This window comes from Ranitomeya variabilis, chromosome 3, assembly GCF_051348905.1.
Source record: "Ranitomeya variabilis isolate aRanVar5 chromosome 3, aRanVar5.hap1, whole genome shotgun sequence".
Lineage (NCBI taxonomy): Eukaryota > Metazoa > Chordata > Amphibia > Anura > Dendrobatidae > Ranitomeya > Ranitomeya variabilis.
This window is the reverse complement of record NC_135234.1, coordinates 226,014,722-226,036,366: the sequence shown is the minus strand read 5'-3', so window position 1 is coordinate 226,036,366 and position 21,645 is coordinate 226,014,722.

The following is a 21,645-nucleotide window of genomic DNA, read 5'->3' as shown; positions in this document are numbered from 1 at the left end:
GTTTGTATTTGGTCCAGATTTTAGACACAGCTGACTGTGAACAACCAACATCTTTTACAACATTGCGTGATGATTTGCCCTCTTTTAAGAGTTTGGTAATCCTCTCCTTTGTTTCAATTGGCATCTCTCATGCTGGAGCCATGATTCATGTCAGTCCACATGGTGTAACAGCTCTCTAAGGTGTGATCACTAGGGTTGAGCGACTTTTACTTTTTTAATATCGAGTCGGGTTTCACAAAACCCGACTTTGTCAAAAATCAGGTCGAGTGAAATCGGCCGATTATCGCGAAAAGTCGGGGATCGACCGATACATGAAACCCAATGCAGGTCAATGGGGAATCAAAGTTGGCAGTGAGTGGAGGACAGGAAAACACCAACAGTGCCCATTTTAATGTCAAAAACATCAATTCTTGTCACTTAAGCTTGTGAATCTTAATTTACCATACAATAATAGTTAGGCATTGAACATTGGGGGTCATTTGGCTAAAGTTGTGGGGAGGGGGGTAGGGCTGGCTCAAGTTTTTTGTGGGCCCAGGAAATGCAGACTACATCACGGCGGTGGAGCCGGGAGAGGTAAGTATTAAAACTTTGCAAGTGCTGTGATCCCGAGCAAGCAGGGGGGGCCCACTTGTTTGCATTGGCACTGGCACAGGGCCCCTCAAAGTACGGCGGTGTGTTTGACGGTGGGGCCGCCTCCCACCGGCAGAGACACTTTTGCGTACTATGAGGGGCCCTGTGCCACTGACATCGCCAATGAGTATGCTCCCCCACCTGATGAAGGAACCTGCACTTTCATCTGCACCTTCCTCTTTGTCCCCATGTAAGGTGGTATAGTATGCGGGAAGGGGAACCTGACTTTCAGCAGGGTCAGATTCTGGCTGTGTAGAGTGCAAGGGGAATGTAGTGGTCTGGGTCAATGTACCAGCAGACTCATCTAGCAGTGGCTGGGCAATGGGCAGGATGAGGAGGAAACAGAGATATAGTCCCAAAGAATAAAGTAGGCTAAATGCAGTTCAAAATTGGTAACAGGAGTAAACAGGAGGCACTGCTTTGTTCATTGGAGGAGAACACCAAGCAGCGGCAGACACCGTTAGTAGGCCCAACCAAACAAGTAGGCCAAATGCAGTTTAAAATTTCCTATAGGCCGAAAGCCTGAAGACTGAAGCTCAGCTTTGTTCAGTGGAGGAGACAAGCAAGGAGCGGCAGATACCGTTAGTAGGGCCCAACCAAACTAGTAGTCCAAATGCCGTTTAATATCTGATATAGGCCGAAAGCCTGAAGATTGAAGCTCAGCTTTGTTCAGTGGAGGAGACAAGCAAGGAGCGGCAGACACTGTTAGTAGGCCCAACCAAACAAGTAGGCCAAATGTCATTTAAAATTTCCTATAGGCTGAAAGCCTGAAGATTGAAGCTCAGCTTTGTTCAGTGGAGGAGACAAGCAAGGAGCGTCAGACACCGTTACTAGGGCCCAACCAAACAAGTAGGCCAAATGCAGTTTAAAATTTCCTATAGGCCGAAAGCCTGAAGATTAGTGTTGAGCATTCCGATACCGCAAGTATCGGGTATCGGCCGATACTTGCGGGTATCGGAATTCCGATACCGAGATCCGATACTTTTGTGGTATCGGGTATCGGTATCGAAACAACATTAATGTGTAAAATAAAGAATTAAAATAAAAAATATTGATATACTCACCTCTCCGACGCAGCCTGGACCTCACCGAGGGAACCGGCAGCGTTCTTTGCTTAAAATGCGCGCGTTTACTTCCTTCCGTGACGTCACGGCTTGTGATTGGTCACGTGCCGCCCATGTGGCAGCGACGCGACCAATCACAGCAAGCCGTGACGTAATTTTCAGGTCCTCAATGCCTAATTCTAGGCATTCAGGATTTTAAAATTACGTTCCGGCTTGTGATTGGTCGCGTCGCGGTCACATGGGCGATGCGACCAATCACAAGCCGTGACGTCACGGGAGGCAGGAAACGCGCGCATTTTAAAATTACGTTACGGCTTGTGATTGGTTGCGTGCCGCCCATGTGACCGCGACGCGACCAATCACAGCAAGCCATGACGTAATTTCAGGTCCTGTATGCCTAATTCTGCATTCAGGACCTGAAATTACGTCACGGCTTGCTGTGATTGGTCGCGTCGCGGTCACATGGGCGGCACGCAACCAATCAAAAGCCGTGACGTAATTTTAAAATGCGCGCGTTTCCTGCCTCCCGTGACGTCACGGCTTGTGATTGGTCGCGTCGCCCATGTGACCGCGACGCGACCAATCACAAGCCGGAACGTAATTTTAAAATCCTGAATGCCTAGAATTAGGCATTGAGGACCTGAAAATTACGTCACGGCTTGCTGTGATTGGTCGCGTCGCGGCCACATGGGAGGCACGCGACCAATCACAAGCCGTGACGTCACGGAAGGAAGTAAACGCGCGCATTTTAAGCAAAGAACGCTGCCGGTTTCCTCGGTGAGGTCCAGGCTGCGTCGGAGAGGTGAGTATAGCAATATTTTTTATTTTAATTCTTTCTTTTACACATTAATATGGATCCCAGGGCCTGAAGGAGAGTTTCCTCTCCTTCAGACCCTGGGAACCATCAGGGATACCGTCCGATACTTGAGTCCCATTGACTTGTATTGGTATCGGGTATCGGTATCGGATTAGATCCAATACTTTGCCGGTATCGGCCGATACTTTCCGATACCGATACTTTCAAGTATCGGACGGTATCGCTCAACACTACTGAAGATTGAAGCTCAGCTTTGTTCAGTGGAGGAGACAAGCAAGGAGCGGCAGACACCGTTACTAGGGCCCAACCAAACAAGTAGGCCAAATGCCGTTTAAAATTTCTTATAGGCCGAAAGCCTGAAGACTGAAGCTCAGCTTTGTTCAGCGGAGGAGACAAGCAAGGAGCGGCAGACACCATTACTAGGGCCCAACCAAACTAGTAGGCCAAATGTCGTTTAATATCTGATATAGGCAGAAAGCCTGAAGATTGAAGCTCAGCTTTGTTCAGTGGAGGAGACAAGCAAGGAGCGGAAGACACCGTTAGTAGGGCCCAATCAAACTAGTAGGCCAAATGTCGTTTAATATCTGATATAGGCAGAAAGCCTGAAGATTGAAGCTCAGCTTTGTTCAGTGGAGGAGACAAGCAAGGAGCGGAAGACACCGTTAGTAGGGCCCAACCAAACTAGTAGGCCAAATGCAGTTTAAAATTTCCTATAGGCCGAAAGCCTGAAGACTTAAGCTCAGCTTTGTTCAGTGGAGGAGACAAGCAAGGAGCGGCAGACACCGTTAGTATAACCCAACCAAACTAGTAGGCCAACTGCCGTTTAATATCTGATATAGGCTGAAAGCCTGAAGATTGAAGCTCAGCTTTGTTCAGTGGAGGAGAACACTAAGCAGTGGCAGACACCGTTAGTAGGGCCCAACCAAACAAGTAGGCCAAATGCAGTTTAATATCTGACATCGGATGAAAACTGATGCTCAGCTTTGTTGAGTGGAGGACAACTGTAATGAGAGGCAGACACAGTTAGTAGGCATAAATAAGAAAGTAGGCAAAATGCAGTTCAAAATTGGTTTGTGGAGTATACAGGCAGCATAGCTTTGTTCAGCGAAGGACAACTGTAATAAGTGGCTCAGACAGACAGATTAGGCCTACAATTAAAAAAGGTGGCTAATTGCAGTTCAAAATTTGTAATAGGAGTACACAGTCGGCATAGCGTGGTTCAGTGGAGGAGGACAAGTGTAATTAGTGGCTCTGACACACTGAGTAGGCGTAAAATAAAAAAGAACGATATATGCAGTTCACAATTGGTAAGAGGAGTACACAGGTGGCCTTGCTGGGTTCAGCGGTGGAGGACAACTGTTGTGAGAGTCTGACACAGTTACTAGGACAAAATAAATAAGTAGGCTAAATGCTGTTCTACATTGGTAAGAGGAGTACACAGGCGGCCTAGCTTGTTTCAGGGGGGGGACAGTTGTAATGTGTGGCGCCGACAGACAGACAGACAGAGGCCTAAAATAAAAAAAGGTGTCTAAATGCAGTTCAAAACTGCTAGCTGGACTAACCAGGCGGCCTAGCTTGTTTCAGGGGGGGACAGTTGTAATGTGTGGCGCTGACAGACAGACAGACAGAGGCCTAACCTAAAAAAAGGAGTCTAAATGCAGTTCAAAACTGCTAGCAGGACTAAGCAGGCGGCCTAGCTTGTTTCAGCATGGGAGGACAACTGTTATGAGAGGCTGACACAGTTACTAGGCACAAATAAGTAAGTAGGCTACCTGCAGTTCACAATTGGTAACAGGAGTACAGAGGTGGCATAGCTTTGTTCAGCGGAGGTCAACTGTTCGAAGTGGCTGACACAGTTAGTAGGCCAAAATACTAAAGTGGGCTAAATGTCAGCCAAGGAATTGGTCATAAATAAACTGGTGGCATAGCGAGGTACAGGGGAGGGCTCCTCTGCAGAGTTGCAGACAGGGGTAGTTGGCGCAAAGTATTAAGGGGTCTAAATGGAGGCCAGGGCCCCTGTATATTTTTACTATCATCGATCATTGCAACAAATTTGTTATTGCAGTGTCATTTAAGGACGTAACAGCACAGACTACACAGTGGTTTGGCAGGGAGAGGTAAGTTTTGCAAGTGGTAGAGCACAGTTCGATCTGGGGGGAACGCTCTCTCGTGGGCGGCGGTACTGGCCCAGGGCCCCTCATATTACGACGTTGTGTCTGACATTGGTTGTGCACCACCACCGTCAGAGACACTTCATTGTACTATGAGGGACCCTGTGCCAGTGCTGTGGCCCAAGAGTGGGCACACCCACCTGTCCAGGCAAACGGCACTCGCACGGGTGCTTGCGCCACGTTGTGACCACGGCCCTGTGGGGGGAGTCAGCCCATTTAGGGAGGTATACAAATGGCCTATGGTGGACATTCGGCACCTGCAAATGGCGGAATTGGAGCAGTCAGTAAGAGGAGGCGAAAAACAAGAAATTTTTCTGGCAAGCTACATGTCAGCAGGGGAAGGCGGGGCAAAATAATTCAAAATCCATGATTGGTTCATTTTAATATAGGTTAGATCATCAACATTTCGAGGAGCCAGACGTGTTCTTTTTTCGGTCAGTATTGAACCTGCAGCACTGAAGACTCTTTCTAAGAGCACACTAGCAGCTGGGCAAGTGAGTTCCTGTAATGCATATTCTGCCAATTCGGGCCAGGTGTCTAGTTTAGATGCCCAGTAATCAAAGGGGAATGACCTGTGAGGGAGAATATCGATAATGGCAGAAAAATAGTTGGTAACCATACTGGACAAATGCTGTCTCCTGTCACTTTGAATCGATGCAGCAGTACCTGCCGTGTTTGCGGTCATTGCGAAATCACTCCACAACCTGGTGAGAAATGCCCTCTGTCCAATGCCACTTTGGCTTTGTGCACCTCTAGCACCTCTGCCATTTTGCCCCCTACAGCTCGTGTGAGAACCATCAGCACCGCTGTGTGCTGGGAATGCCTGAACCAAACGGTCTACAAGAGTTGCTTGTTTGGTAGCTAATATTTGCTCAAGGTTCTCATGTGGCATGATATTTTGTAATTTGCCTTTGTATCGTCGATCCAGGAGGCAGGCCAACCAGTAATCGTCATCGGTCATCATTTTGATAATTCGGGGGTCCCATTTTAGGATACGCAAGGCATACTCTGCCATGTGGGCCAAAGTTCCAGGTGTCAATTCACTGCTTGTGTTGGGTTGAGGAGCACTTTCTTGAAAATCTACCTCACTTGTGACCCGCAAAAACCCTGTACCTGACCTTGCAATGCCACCAGTTTCTATTGCCCCCTGAGAAGCATCCTCCTCCCATAAATATTCAGCCCCATCATCCTCCTCCTCCTCCTCTTCATCCGCCACCTCATCCCGGAGACTTCCCTGACGAGACAATGGCTGACTGTCATCAAGGCTTCCCTCCTCCTCGGCCGCAGACGCCTGCTCCTTGATGTGCGTCAAACTTTGCATCAGCAGAAACATTAGTAGGATGCTCATGCTGATGATGGCATCATCCGCACTGACCAGTCGTGTGCATTCCTCAAAACACTGAAGGACTTGACAGAGGTCTTGGATCTTCGACCACTGCACACCAGACAACTCCATGTCTGCCATTCAACTGCCTGCCCATGTATGTGTATCCTCCCGCAAATACATGACAGCACGCCTCTGGATGCACAGCCTCTGAAGCATGTGCAGTGTAGAGTTCCACCTTGTTGCAATGTCTATTATTAGGCGGTGCTGGGGAAGATTCAGCGATCGCTGATGCTTAAGCATATGGCTGGAGTGGTCGGGCGACCGGCGGATGTGCGAGCAAAGTCTGCGCACCTTCAGGAGCAGGGCTGGTAAATCAGGGTAATTCTTGAGGAAGCACTGCACCACAAGGTTCAAGATGTGAGCCAGGCAAGGTATGTGTTTCATTTCGGAAAGGGCTATGGCAGCCATAAAATTCCTTCCATTATCACTGACTACCTTGCCTGCCTCAAGATGTACACTGCCCAGCCATGACTGAGTTTCTTGCTGCAAGTACTCGGCCAGTACTTCCACGGTGTGACTTTTGTCGCCCAAACACTTCATTTGCAGCACAGCCTGCTGACGCTTACCACTAGCTGTTCCATAATGGGACACCACGGGTGCAACACTGGCAGCTGCGGATGGAGTGTTCGTGCGACTGAGCTCTGTGGACGAGCTTTCACTTCTGGAGGAGGAGGATGAGGTGCAAACGACTACAGCCAACTGTTTCCTAGACCGTGGGCTGGGCAGAACTGTGCCACTATGGCTGTCCCCTGTGGACCCTGCATCCACCACATTAACCCAGTGTGCCGTGATGGACACGTAACGTCCCTGGCCATGCCTACTGGTCCATGCATCAGTTGTGAGGTGCGCCTTTCTACTGACCGATTGCCTCAGTGCATGGACAATGTGTTCTTTGACATGTTGGTGGAGTGCTGGGATGGCTTTTCTCGCAAAGAAGTGTCAACTGGGTAGGTCATAGCGTGGTACTGCGTAGGCCATCAGGGCTTTGAAAGCTTCGCTTTCAACCAACTGGTAGGGCATCATCTCTAACGAGATTAGTAGAGCAATATAGCCGTTCAAACCCTGTGTACGAGGATGAGAGGAAGAGTACTTTCTTTTCCTATCAAGAGTCTCTTGTAGGCTGAGCTGGACTGGAGAGCTGCATATGGTGGAACTAGCGGGGGTGGTGGTGGACATGGCAGATTGAGAGAGGCTTGGTGATGGTATTCTTGATGGGGGCCTACCTACAGTGTTTCAAACCAAGAACCTTGTGATTCCCTGACTGCTTTGGCCTTGCGACAATACCTCCACATTTGTTACTGGTGGTGTCATAACCGGTGGGCTTCCAGTGAGGGAAGCAATGTTGCGTTGCTGACTAACTTCAATTTGAGCAGGTGCATCAACGGTATGGGAAGTTTGGTGGTTAGTCCATGCTTCCAAGTGCCTGCTGGTTAGATGTCTACGCATGCACCTTGCATTTAAACTTTGTACATTCTTCCCTCTGCTAAAGGTCTTGGAGCATTTCATAGTAACATAGTAACATAGTTAGTAAGGCCGAAAAAAGACATTTGTCCATCCAGTTCAGCCTATATTCCTATATTCCATCATAATAAATCCCCAGATCTACATCCTTCTACAGAACCTAATAATTTTATGATACAATATTGTTCTGCTCCAGGAAGACATCCAGGCCTCTCTTGAACCCCTCGACTGAGTTCGCCATCACCACCTCCTCAGGCAAGCAATTCCAGATTCTCACTGCCCTAACAGTAAAGAATCCTCTTCTATGTTGGTGGAAAAACCTTCTCTCCTCCAAACGCAAAGAATGCCCCCTTGTGCCCATCACCTTCCTTGGTATAAACAGATCCTCAGCGAGATATTTGTATTGTCCCCTTATATACTTATACATGGTTATTAGATCGCCCCTCAGTCGTCTTTTTTCTAGACTAAATAATCCTAATTTCGCTAATCTATCTGGGTATTGTAGTTCTCCCATCCCCTTTATTAACTTTGTTGCCCTCCTTTGTACTCTCTCTAGTTCCATTATATCCTTCCTGATATATCTTACATATAACTTTGGACTGATCATTCGGATCTTGGTTAAAAAATTGCCACACTGCACTCATCCTACTATGGAATACCTTTTCAGGCTTTGCATGCCGTGCTACTGTCACTGGATTGCAACGCTGTCCTACACCTGTTGTGGTTTATGACACACATTTTGGGCCTGGTGCGGGCCTGCCAGATGAAAGCTGTTGCGATGTTGATGCCTGCTGCGGCTCATCCTCCTCCGCTTCAGAGCTACTGCCAGCGGCACCCTGTTCCCCCAATGGCTGCTAATCGGGGTCAACAACTGGGTCATCTATCACCATCTCCATTCACTATCTCACCTACCCCCACCCCCTGAAGATGGCTGGACCATCATTGTAAATACATCATTGTAAATACACACCTGTACTTTGTATCTCCCCACCTCATTGTAGATTGTAAGCTCTCACGAGCAGGGTCGTCTTATTTTGCTTTATTGCTGTATTGTTAACATTGTTACCTATGACTGTTGTGTTTGAAACTGTTAAACTGTAAAGCGCTGCGGAATATGTTGGCGCTATATAAATAAAGATTATTATTATTATTATTATTATCTCTTCAATGTCCTGTGCACCTTCCTCTGTGTCACCGTGTAAGGTGCTATAGCATTCGGGACAGGGCACCATAGTCTCATCAGGGTCAGATTCTGGCTGAGCACACTGCGAGGGCAATGTTGTGATCTGAGTCAATGGAACAGCATAATAATCTAGCTGTGGCTGTGCATCTGTGCACTCCATGTCCGATTCATCTTGTAAAGGGCTGTGAACTATTTCCCTTTCTAACCCTGGCACAGTATGTGTAAAGAGCTCCATGGAGTAAACTGTAGTGTCGCCTGCCACATCCTTCACTTTTGCTTTGGGTGAAGGACACAAGGAAGCAACTTGTTCCTGACCATGAGCATCCACTGATGACTCGCTGCTTTTATATTTGGAACTTTCGGAAGAGGAGGCAAAAGAGCTAGAGGCTGAGTCAGCAAGGAAAGCCAAAACTTTTTCCTGCTGCTCCGGCTGTAAAAGAGGTTTTCCTACTCCCAGAAAAGGGAGCCTTCGAGGCCTTGTGTAGCCAGACGATGATGCTGGCTCAACAACTCAAGCCTTAGGTGCTATTTTGCTTTTCCCACTACCACCAGATGCTCCACCACCACCACCACCACCATCATTACCAGCTGGCAATGACCGCCCACGGGCATGACCTCTTGCACCAGACTTCCTCATTCTTAGGAAAATGTAACCAAACTAACAACCGTTATATGGTACTGTAAAACAAGGTAGAGGTGCATGTAAACTTGTTGTGAAGTTAAATCTCCCTTTCTATATGTGTGGGGGACTGCTGCAAAATTCAGGCCCATGTGTATTACACTACACAGTATAAGTGGCAGAAAGTGACTGGCAGATATATGCCAAACAGGACTGACGCAGATGCAATCAGTGGCAATATAAATCTCCCTTTTTATGTGTGGGAGACAGCAGAAAAATCAGGCCCACTGTATTACACTACACAGTTTGAGTGGCAGAAAGTGGCTGGGAGATATGCCACAAACAGGACTGACGTAGATGCACTCAGTGGCAATATAAATCTCCCTTTTTATGTGTGGGAGAATGCAGGAAAAAATCAGGCCCACTATATTACACTACACAGTTTGAGTGGCAGAAAGTGGCTGGCAGATATGCCACAAACAGGACTGACGCAGATGCACTCAGTGGCAATATAAATCTCCCATTTTTGTGTGTGGGAGAATGCAGGAAAAAATCAGGCCCACTGTATTACACTACACAGTTTGAGTGGCAGAAAGTGGCTGGCAGATATACCACAAACAGGACTGACGCAGATGCACTCAGTGGCAATATAAATCTCCCTTTTTATGTGTGGGAGAATGCAGAAAAAAATCAGGCCCACTGTATTACACTACACAGTTTGAGTGGCAGAAAGTGGCTGGCAGATATGCCACAAACAGGACTGACGCAGATGCACTCAGTGGCAATATAAATCTCCTTTTTAATGTGTGGGAGAATGCAGGAAAAAATCAGGCCCACTGTACTACACTACACAGTTTGAGTGGCAGAAAGTGGCTGGAAGATATATCAAAAAATTCAAGGGCTGTAGTAGAATTTCAATATCCCTACAATGATCAAAGGACAAGTATGGCAGCAATAAAAAGGACTGCTGCACACAAGAGTGTGGACAAAGAAACAAGAGAACTGTGCAGAAAGAAGCAACAGGATTTTTGCTTTGAAAAAATCAGTTGGCTTGCACAGCGGCGTACAAACAGCAATGCAGCTATCAGGGAGCCATATAAGCTACAGAGCTGATGCACAGAAATCTAGCCTCCACTGTCCCTGCAAAGAAAAGGTGGTGTTGGACAGTGGAAATCGCTACAGCACAAGCGATTTTGGGGTTAATCTTTCCTCCCTAACAATATCCCTGCTTCTCACGAAGCTGCAGCAAACTCTCCCTATGCTCAGATCGGCAAAAGTAAGATGGCAGTCGGCGTGCACGCCCCTTTATAGCCCATGTGACGCCGCAGAAAGCAAGCCAATCACTGTCATGCCCTTCTCTAAGATGGTGGGAACCGAGACCTATGTCATCACGCTGCCCACACTCTGCGTCCACCTTCATTGGCTGAGAAATGGCGCTTAAAGCGTCATACAAAACGCGACTTTGGTGCTAAAATCGCTGACCGCATGGCCGATCCCACACTGGGATCGGGTCGGGTTTCACGAAACCCGACTTTGCCGAAAGTCGGCGATTTTTGAAAATGTCCGATCCGTTTCGCTCAACCCTAGTGATCACTCCTTTCTAGATGCAGACTATTGAGTAGATTTAATTTGATGCAGGTGTTAGTTTTGGGAATGAAAATGCACAGGGTGATTCCATAATTTTTTCCCTCATAATTGAGCGACTCCATAATTGTTCACCTATGCTTGGATAAAAAAAAGTAACCATTACTGACTACCACATTTTTTGTTCTTGATTTATTTTAGTGTTTCTTAAAGCCAGAAAGTTGCCATTTGAAATTACTTTAGTTTTGTGCCATGTCTGTGATATGCTTTTTTCTACAAAATTAAACAACTGAATGAACATCCTCCAAGGCCGTTGATTGCATAATTTTTGCCAGGGGTTGTACACAGGAAAATTCCATGACTGATGACATGATGAGGAACACCGTAAATTCCACATAATATATCATCTGCTTTACTCAGCAGGAAGAATGGTTCTGCCTCAAAAATACTAATGTAGACAAATCGCAAGGGCCTGATGGCATATACCTCTGAGTACTGCATTAATTAGGTACTGTGCTAGACAGACTATTATTTCAAGTATTCAAGAATTTCATTATAACAGGTTCTCTACCACATGACTTGCTCGGAGCAAATGTGGTGCCATCTGATAAGAATCTATTCTGGCGGGAGGGGGTGGAGAAGCAGATCTGGTTCTAGCTCCTCCTCTTTGCCCTCTTTCCTCTACCTAAAATCTCATCGGTGGCAACTGCCATCTCCTATTTCAATAATATAAAAATCTGTCTTCAATGAATGCAGATTTTACCCATGAGTTGAGGATTTTGAAAATTAATGATCTGTCTTGATGAAAGAAGCATATTTCTCTGATAAGATATATTACAAAGATGCTTATTTTCATGTGTACTATTGATTAAATAAAAATTTAATGACGGTTACTATTTAAAATTGTAACTGCATTTTTTCATGTTCCCAATAGAAGCCATTTAGAGGATAAACACAACAAAAAAAGTACCATTCCACAATGCACCGTTGGCATAAGTTTTTATAAAATTACATTCATTTAACTTAAAGTTCTGCACACAAAAATTCATTGGAAAAAAACACAGGACTTATTCATGGAATCATAGCCTAAGATGCATACACTGCATCTTGTCAACTCAATAGGGTTGCAGTATTTAGATCCTTGGGAAAGGCTCTTCAATCATAGTGGTTTCCACAAATTTAGTACAGTAGTTGAAAGTTCAGGCCCAAGTAATAATTTAACACTCATTGGCAAGATTAAGAGATGGTGACTTTAGAAACAAGGTCAGGTGCAAACGACTGTATGCTCTTCGTCCAAAAAAAATGGTCTGATTATGCTAATCAGACTCTGATCGGAGTTTGATCAGAGTGGGATTCGTTTTTCTCGGATGTGGAGAACTAAAAAAGAAAAAGTTTCTGCATCTTCTACATTCAGTGAGTCTGAGAAAAATGGACTGCACTGACATCTGAATGGTGTCCAATGTTTCCACGGACCCATAGACATGAATGGGAAATTGCCATCTGATTATCGGATGCAAATTGTGCATAGTCTGATTTTTTTTCTCAGAACACTTGGTCTGAGGTAAAAAATGGACATGTGTATAGCCTCAGTGCAGCGCCCCAGAGTCCTGGTCGTTGCAGTAATGTCGCTCTTCCACCAGGGGGAGTGATATTATTCTGATGGTACTAAAGGAGTTCACATTGCCAGGTATCACAAGTCACACACTACACTTCACACTCCAGTCCACCAGGGGGAGCCTTGCTCTTATCTATTAGGGCACTCCTCACATTAGGGTAAAACTGGTGGGTTGGATAGGAAGTTAGTCAGACGCTGCCTGAGTTCGACCCAGTGAGCACCTGTCAGGCAGACAGGGGGAAAAGGAGGAACATCTGAGCTGCAGACAGAGGGTCCCTGTCAGGGGTGGGATTCTGACAGAGACCTAGTGAGACAGAAAGACACGGAGCTGTGCCTGCCCCATGTGCGGCAGCATCCTAAGGAAGGACAAGAAAGGAATTGTATTGTGGAGAGTGAGAAACGAAGTCACAGCACAAGGAGATAATACCGGGAGGAGTTCTGCCCGGAGATCGGCAGCCTCCTTCTGAGGCACGTAGCCGGGGGCCGGAACACCGAGGGAGTAATTGACTCTACGCATTACTTCAGAGACTGGCAGGTTGTGAGGACTATCCCGTGGTGCTCAGCAGGGAGGTACTACAACACACAGGCACTAGTAGGAAGGCTACTGATTTCCACCTGGATAAGGGAACTCTGGATGTGCCTTCCGACCGGCCGGACTCTGCCTGCCCTGTGAATGGTACTCTGGACTGTGGATGCTGAAGTCTTCAGTAAAGGTAAAGAGACTGCACCCATTGTGTCCTCGTTATTCACTGCTCCTTACATCGTCCACCATCACCATCTACACTCCTGGGAAGCCCTGGGGATACACTTCACCTGTTGGAAGAAACACCATCTAGCTGCCATTCCATCTCCCCAGCGGACCCCTAAGCAGCGTCGGTCACCCTGACCGAATGCCACAGGTGGCGTCACAAACAATTCCCTTATATATAAACTCTTTTACTGGACGTCCCTCAAAGGGCCACGGACCGGGTTGGGCCACCGTGACATCCCCAGAACCGAGAGAGAGAGAGACCCGGTAATGAGTACCCCATTGCCCTTACTGTGGGGGCAGTCCATCATGATATAACATTAGTCTGAGTTTTGACAGATAACACTCAGACCCAATCTATGGTCCTCTGCACAAGGCCCTTACATTGTTCTTCATTGTGTCCAAGCCTCACATCAATCTGATTAGCCATTTGTTCAACTCAATCATTTTCTGGATAGCCATGTGCCAAACCCATGTGTTCTTTTATGTTTTGATATTTTCTCATATGCAGTTTTCCTTGTTGTATGCATGCATAACAGCTGATATAGATGGCTATGTAGCAATATCAGTTGCAATAAGAGGGTGATTTGTGCACTGTATCCTGCACTGAAGTGATAGCAGAAAAAGGAGCAATGCTAGAAGGGAGGAGAGAGTGATTTGTGCACTGTATCCTGCACTGAAGTGATAGCAGAAAAGAGGAGCAATGCTAGAAGGGAGGAGAGAGTGATTTGTGTACTCTATCCTCCACTGAAGTGATAGCAGAAAAGAGGAGCAATGTCAGAAGGGAGGAGAGAGTGATTTATGTACTCTATCCTCCACTGAAGTGATAGCAGAAAAGAGGAGCAATGTCAGAAGGGAGGAGAGAGTGATTTATGTACTCTATCCTCCACTGAAGTGATAGCAGAAAAGAGGAGCAATGTCAGAAGGGAGGAGAGAGTGATTTATGTACTCTATCCTCCACTGAAGTGATAGCAGAAAAGAGGAGCAATGTCAGAAGGAAGGGCAGAGTGATGTATGTACTCTATCCTCCACTGAAGTGATAGAAGAAAAGAGGAGCAATGTTAGAAGGGAGGAGAGAGTGATTTGTGTACTCTATCCTGCACTGAAGTGATAGCTGAAAAGAGGAGCAATGTCAGAAGGGAGGAGAGAGTGATTTATGTACTCTATCCTCCACTGAAGTGATAGCAGAAAAGAGGAGCAATGTCAGAAGGGAGGAGAGAGTGATTTATGTACTCTATCCTCCACTGAAGTGATAGCAGAAAAGAGGAGCAATGTCAGAAGGAAGGGCAGAGTGATTTATGTACTCTATCCTCCACTGAAGTGATAGAAGAAAAGAGGAGCAATGTTAGAAGGGAGGAGAGAGTGATTTGTGTACTCTATCCTGCACTGAAGTGATAGCTGAAAAGAGGAGCAATGTGAAAAGGGAGGGGAGAGTGATTTGTGTGTTCTGTCCTGCATTGAAGTGATAGCAGAAGAGACAAGTTGTTTCAGAAGGGAGGATAGAGTAATTTTTGTGCTCTATCATGCACTGAAGTGATAACAGAAGGGACTAGCAATGTCTGAAGTGAGGAGAGAATGATCTGAGTGCTCTATCCTGCACAGGGACAATGATCACTTAACTGAGGTTTATCAGTGTCAGTAATCTAAATTAGTGGGTAGAATGGTACACCAAGGCATTTAGATACACCAAGGGTGCACTAAATACATTCAATTGCATATTACAATAAAGTTGTTTTGGGCGCAGTTGAGGAAACTAAAAAAACAATCACTTTTTATTGCTCCATTTCCTAAAAAATGGTATGTGGATAGTTTGAAGTGTAAACTTGGATTGGCTGACATTACTGAAAGAATGTGCAGAAGTGGAGATAAATAGAGATGAGCAAACTTTGCACGTTCGGTGAACGTCTCAACATATGGCAAATGTGTTTGCTGAACAGTTATTCGAACAAATTCGAACCCCATTGAACTCAAAGGGAAGCAAAACCAAACGCATAGACAACACCTTCAGGGGGGTCAAAAAGCTTCCAAAACAGCTCAAATTAAGGGCAGACATCAGAAAAAGTGGCATCATTTGACCCAGAGTACAAATAGTATTACTGTGCATCATGGATGCATGAGACAGGGACTGAGACATGGCTTGGACCAGCATTTCTAGCTGAAACATTGATCCGTAACAGGTGGATGAGTGACAGGTGTAGGCCTTGTGTTCTCTGGCAATACTCATGAAGGAGACCCAACTTGAAGGAGACCCAACTTAGAGGCAGACACAAGGAAAAGTGGCATCAATTGACCCACAGTAGAAATTTGATAATGGCACTGTAGCAGTCAGCCATGGGCCATGCATGATATATCAGAGTTTGGTTCAGCATTTAGAGGTTTTAATTTTAGTTTTGCATAAGACGAAGGTGAGTGAATCCTTCTTTGCTGGGAGCACTGATGCCTCATGCAACAGCTCAAACAGTTGTTTTGCTCAGCCACACTCAAGTGGCACAAAAAACAGCTTGGTAGATGACTAATGATGGAAAAATGACAGTAGAAATTTGATAATGTCACAGCAACAGTCAGCCATGGGCCATGCATGAGGTTTCAGGGTAGGGGCCAGCATTTATAGCTTATAATTTAAGTAAAAATAAAGGAGAGGTGGATAATTGACCGGTGTAAATCTGCTTTGATGGGAGCCCTGTTATATCATGCAACAGTTCAAACTGTTTTTTTGCTCAGCCACATTCAGGTGACACAAATATAAGTTTGATAGACCACTAATGTTAGAAAAATATAAGAATAGTAAAACAGGCAGCTGACTGATCAATGTACCCAAAGTGGAAATTTTAGTATGGCACAGCAGCAGTCAGCCATGGGCCATGCATGAGGTATCAGGGTCTGGGCCAGAATTGCTAGCCTTATAAGGTGGGTAAAGGACTGATGTATCCTGCTTTGCTGGGAGCCCTGAAAACTCATACAACAGCTCAAACTGATTTTTGGTCAGTGACACTCAGGTGGCACAAATATCAGCTGGGTAGACCACTAATGTTAGAAAAATTTAAGGTTAGTAACACAGGTAGTTGACTAATCATTTCATCCACAGTATAAATGTTAGAATGGCACAGCAGCAGTTAGCCATGGCCCATGCATGAGGTATCAGGGTCTGGGCCAGCATGTATAGCTTTTCATTTAAGTTTAAATTAAGACGAGGTGGGTGTAAGCTTGCTCTGCTTGGAGCCCTGATACCTTATGCAACAGCTGCTATTGGTTTTCTGCTCAGGCACACTCACGTGGCACAAATATCAGCTTCATAGAATACTATTGTTAAAAGCATTTAAGGATAGTAACACAGATTCTTGACTAAAAGCTAAATGCAGGCCTACCAGTCTGGGAACTCTACTGCTAGAGGCAACATACATGAAGGAGACCCAACTTAGAGTCCAAACATTTCCAAAAATTATTGTCACAGACCACTAACAAGGCATCAATTTCCCCAGAGTAGAAATAGTATAATGGGGTTCTGACCACCCTTCCACTACAGGCATCCCACGAGAAGGAAGACCAAATTGGAGTCTCCACATTTCCAAAATTATTGTCACACACCACTAAAGTAGCATCAATTTTCCCAGAGTATAAATAGTATAATGGGGCTCTGACACCCCTTCAATTATGGGCAACCAACGAGATGGAGACCAAACTTGGAGTCTCAGCATTTCCAAAATTATTGTCACACACTATTAAAGTGGCATAAAATTCCCCAGAGTAGAAATAGTATAATGGGGCTCTGACACCTCTTCCACTACTGGCAACCCACGAGATGGAGAACCAACTTGGAGTCTCCACCTTTCCAAAAATTGTTTGTAACAGCAGCAGCAGTAACATTAGCAGGAACAGAAGCCAGGACAAAGGTGTCACAGACTGCAATAATGCAAGATCAATGCACACTAAAAACTACATCATTGCCTAATCTGAGTAGTCTGTGACTTATGTGCAAAAGTCCTTAGAGATCCATGACTTGTTCATCTTGATGAAAGTTAGGCGATCTACACTTTTGGTGACAACCAGATGCTCTTATCCATCAAGAAACCACCAGCAGTGCTGAAGACATGTTCCGAGAGAATACCACGCTTCCATTTTTGAAGACCAAAATACAAAAGGGTCCAAATTCCCCCTGATGGCATTGATTTGGGCTTGATGTACTCCTGCGACATCTTCTCCAATCGTTCACATGTTAGACTTGTACTCTGTTCTGCGGGTGCAAGGGCTGGTCTAAAAATGTGTGAAACGACTCGCATAAAATTCTTCTGTCACTTATTTACTGCTGCTGCTAATGTTTTTCCATTGACAACTCATTGTTCACAGGGTTTGAAGTCTATAACTGCAATGCATATGGTCGCCTCACTGTTGTCTTGGGGAAAATAACTGTTAAGATTGTCTACAAGCGTGTTTCGATACTCCAGCATGCGTGCATCCCTTTCCAGGGGGTAAGCATCTGGCAAAATTAACTTTTGTACTGTGGATCTAACAGAGTGCAACCACTTAAGCTTGCTTCTTCCATCCATTCTCACTAACCATGGACAACAGAGACGGAATCATTATCCTCTTCATATACTTACCGTGGAGCACCCATCACCTCATCTGCCTCGTCCTCCTCCATTTGTTCCTCTGCTCCTGCACCTTCTTTAACAGTTTTATGCTACCATGAGTCCCCCTTGATTGTTGTAATCCACCCTCCCATGCTACCCCCAGAACTTAGAGATATTGTTATCCCTTCCACATCCTCCTCTGCTTCCAGCTCTTCCTCTGGGACCACCACCTCCTTCCACAGACAATTCAAAGTGTGCTCCAGCATGTAGATGACCAGAATAGTGATTCTGATGATGGCATCATCAGCGCTAACCATCTAAGTAGGCATTTCAAAACTGTTCCGGAGGGTGCAGAGGTCCTTCATCTGTGCTCACTTCGCAAGTGTGATTTGCACCACATCTGTATTGCATTGTCCCTAGCTATGCAAAAGTACATACTGAATTAGGGCTCAATGCTGCTGCCACAGTCGCTGAAACTTGAGCAGAATTTAGTTCCACCATGTCAGCACATTGCATATCAGACGGTTAACCGGCAAATGATGGAAGTGAGCACACAGCGATCGTGCATTCAGGCTACGATAGTGGCGGAGAAATTGCTGTACCACCAGGTTGAAGATATGAGCCATGCAAGGCAAGTGTGTGAGGTTGCCGTGGCTAAGGGCTGCCACCAGGTTTGCACCATTATGGCACACAACCTTCCCTGACTCCAGGTTTAGTGGAGATGGCCATTGTTCAAACTCAGCCTGGATAGCTGTCCACAACTCTTGAGCTTTGTGACAGAGATATACATGGCATATTAATTTGAACACTGCCTGATTGCGGTGAGCCCTGTCTGCACTGTTGGAATGCGTGCCTCATTAAGGGAGAGGTTGAGGGTGCAGGTGGAGACCCTAGAGGAAGTGTTAGATACAAAGGTTTGTCCTGCAAGCCTTGGGGATTCCAAGTTTTGTGGAGCAACCCCTTGCCCACTTGCCTGCAAAGCCACCACAGTCACCCAATGCCCAGTTTGTGAGATGTAATACCCCTGGTCATGTTTGCTTGTCCAGGTCTCAATGCACCCTGGCAGAAATAGATTTTTTTAGGAACAGGGAAGGCGATGGCAATCAGCTTTCGAAAACCGTCTATATCCACCACGCAGAAAGAGAGCATTTCTGTAGCCAACAGATTAGAGACGGTGGAATTCAAGCTCTTAACTTTGGCATGTATTGGAGGAAAAATACTTTTATGTGACCACATCTGTGGGACCGATTGATGGCTGCTGTGCTGAGAGAGGGTGAACATGACAAACTGTTGGACTGAGAGTGAGGTGCAGGTGGAGCTGTTATAGTGGATTGAGAAAGTTGTGGTCTGTGCCTTGAAACAAAAACAGCAGTCATGCAGTGCTTATTGGGGTTGCATCACTACGTATCTGTGTGGCAAGCTGCAATGTAACTACCTCCACCTCCTCTGCTGCATTTATCCTCACTGTTCTCCCCCTCCTCACACTGAGAGTCACCATCCTCCTCTTCCTGCTCTGACAGCACAGTAAAGTAAGTGTACACCTCAGGTATCTCTTCTACCCATGGGGGTTAACGTCTGGTGATGAGGGTCTCAATTCTGCTTGGACCCAACTTTTTCTCACCCTAGATCCAACAGGAAAAAATTTGGGTCATTGATGCAGATGCTTTCCTACTTTTGATTCTGTGAATCTTTGGATCAGACCTCTGATGCCCATGGAACATAATTTGTGAACATCTCTGCAGACTCGCCTATCTGTGGTTCCAAACAGTTAATTGGGCGGTTGTAGAATTGTGATGTGGGGAAACAAAAGTAACTGGGGTACAACTTCTGAGGATTGTGCTGTGTGTGATGTTAAGGTGGAGGAAGAGAAGGAGAGGCCACTTGATGCATCACTTGCCATCCACTGGAGCACATGCTCTTTCTGGCCCTCATCTACAAGGCGTACCGCTGTGCAACTGCCAAAGAAAGGGAGTCAAGTAGCCTGTCATGATCTCCATGGCCAGAGAACTAGCATAAGCCTCAATAGGAACAAGCTCTTGGAAGATGTAACTATACTGACCATGAACTAAACCTACCGCATCATCTAGAAGTAGCCAGGTAGCATGTCCTACTTTTTATCCCTATATGCCCAGCGCCGGCCGGAGAACTAAATAATGCTAGCAGAGGGAAATATAAGACCTGACTCACCTCTAGAGAAATGCCCAAAAAGGAGACAGAGGCCCCCCACATATATTGGCGGTGATATGAGATGAAACAACAAACGCAGCAGGAAAATAGTTTTAGCAAATTTGAGGTCCGCTTTCTAGATAGCAGAAGACAGAAAGCATACTTTCATGGTCAGTAGAAAACCCTAACAAAACACATCCAGAAATTACTTTAGGACTCTGGCATTAACTCATAATACCAGAGTGGCAATTCCTGATCAACAAGAGCTTTCCAGACACAGTAACGAAACTGCAGCTGTGAACTGGAACCAAAATACAAAAACAAAACATGGACGAATGTCCAACTTATCTAGTAGATGTCTGGGAGCAGGAACAAGCACAGAGAGGCTTCTGATAACATTGTTGACCGGCAAGCATCTAACAGAGAAGCCAGGTTATATAGCGACACCCAGATCTAATCAGAACAGGTGAACAGGGAAGATGATGTCACAAGTTCAATTCCACCAGTAGCCACCGGGGGAGCCCAGAATCCAAATTCACAACAGTAGCCCATCCAGTATCAGATGTTTTCAATTGCATTTGGATAGGACAAGATGATGCTTGTTCAGTAGAGCTTTCAGTAACATTACCATGTAATGTACACATCGAACATCGCTTTTTACGCTTTTTACCAATTATGTTGGATGTACCCTTCCCCTCTTTTAATCAGCTGTTTCACAACCCTAGGCCCAGACCTAGTCACCTGTCACTAAATTAACAATTAGTAGTTATTTGCTGAGATAGTGTGTGCAAAGCACACTGTTAGAATAAAGGATTCTGATTCAGAAATGTGGGCTGGTGTCTGGACCACAATATTAGCAGAAAATAATTATATTCTGAAAAGTCACCTTCTCCTCGCACCACAGTATTAGCACAAGCAATTTAGATTAGGACATGTGGCCTCCTGCCTGCACCACAATATTAGCTCAAACTATTTGGATTAGGAAATGTGGCTTGGCTCCTGACCCACAATATTAGTCCTCAAGGAGGGGGCACCGAACCCTCACCAGAACCACCAGGGCGATCAGGATGGGCCCTATGAAAGGCACGAACCAGATCAGAGGCATGAACATCAGATGCAGTGACCCAAGAATTATCCTCCTGGCCGTATCCCTTCCACTTGACCAGATACTGGAGTCTCCGTCTGGAAACACGGGAGTCTAGGATTTTTTCCACAACGTACTCCAACTCACCCTCAACCAACACCGGAGCAGGAGGCTCAACGGAAGGCACAACCGGTGCCTCATACCTGCGCAATAACGACCGATGAAAAACGTTATGAATAGAAAAGGATGCAGGGAGGTCCAAACGGAAGGAAACAGGGTTAAGAATCTCCAATATTTTATACGGACCGATGAACCGAGGCTTAAACTTAGGAGATGAGACCCTCATAGGGACAAAACGAGAAGACAACCACACCAAATCTCCAACACAAAGCCGAGGACCAACACGACGGTGACGGTTGGCAAAAAGCTGAGTCTTCTCCTGGGACAACTTTAAATTGTCCATCACCTGCCCCCAGATATGATGCAATCTCTCCACCACCGCATCCACTCCAGGACAATCCGAGGATTCCATCTGACCGGAGGAAAAT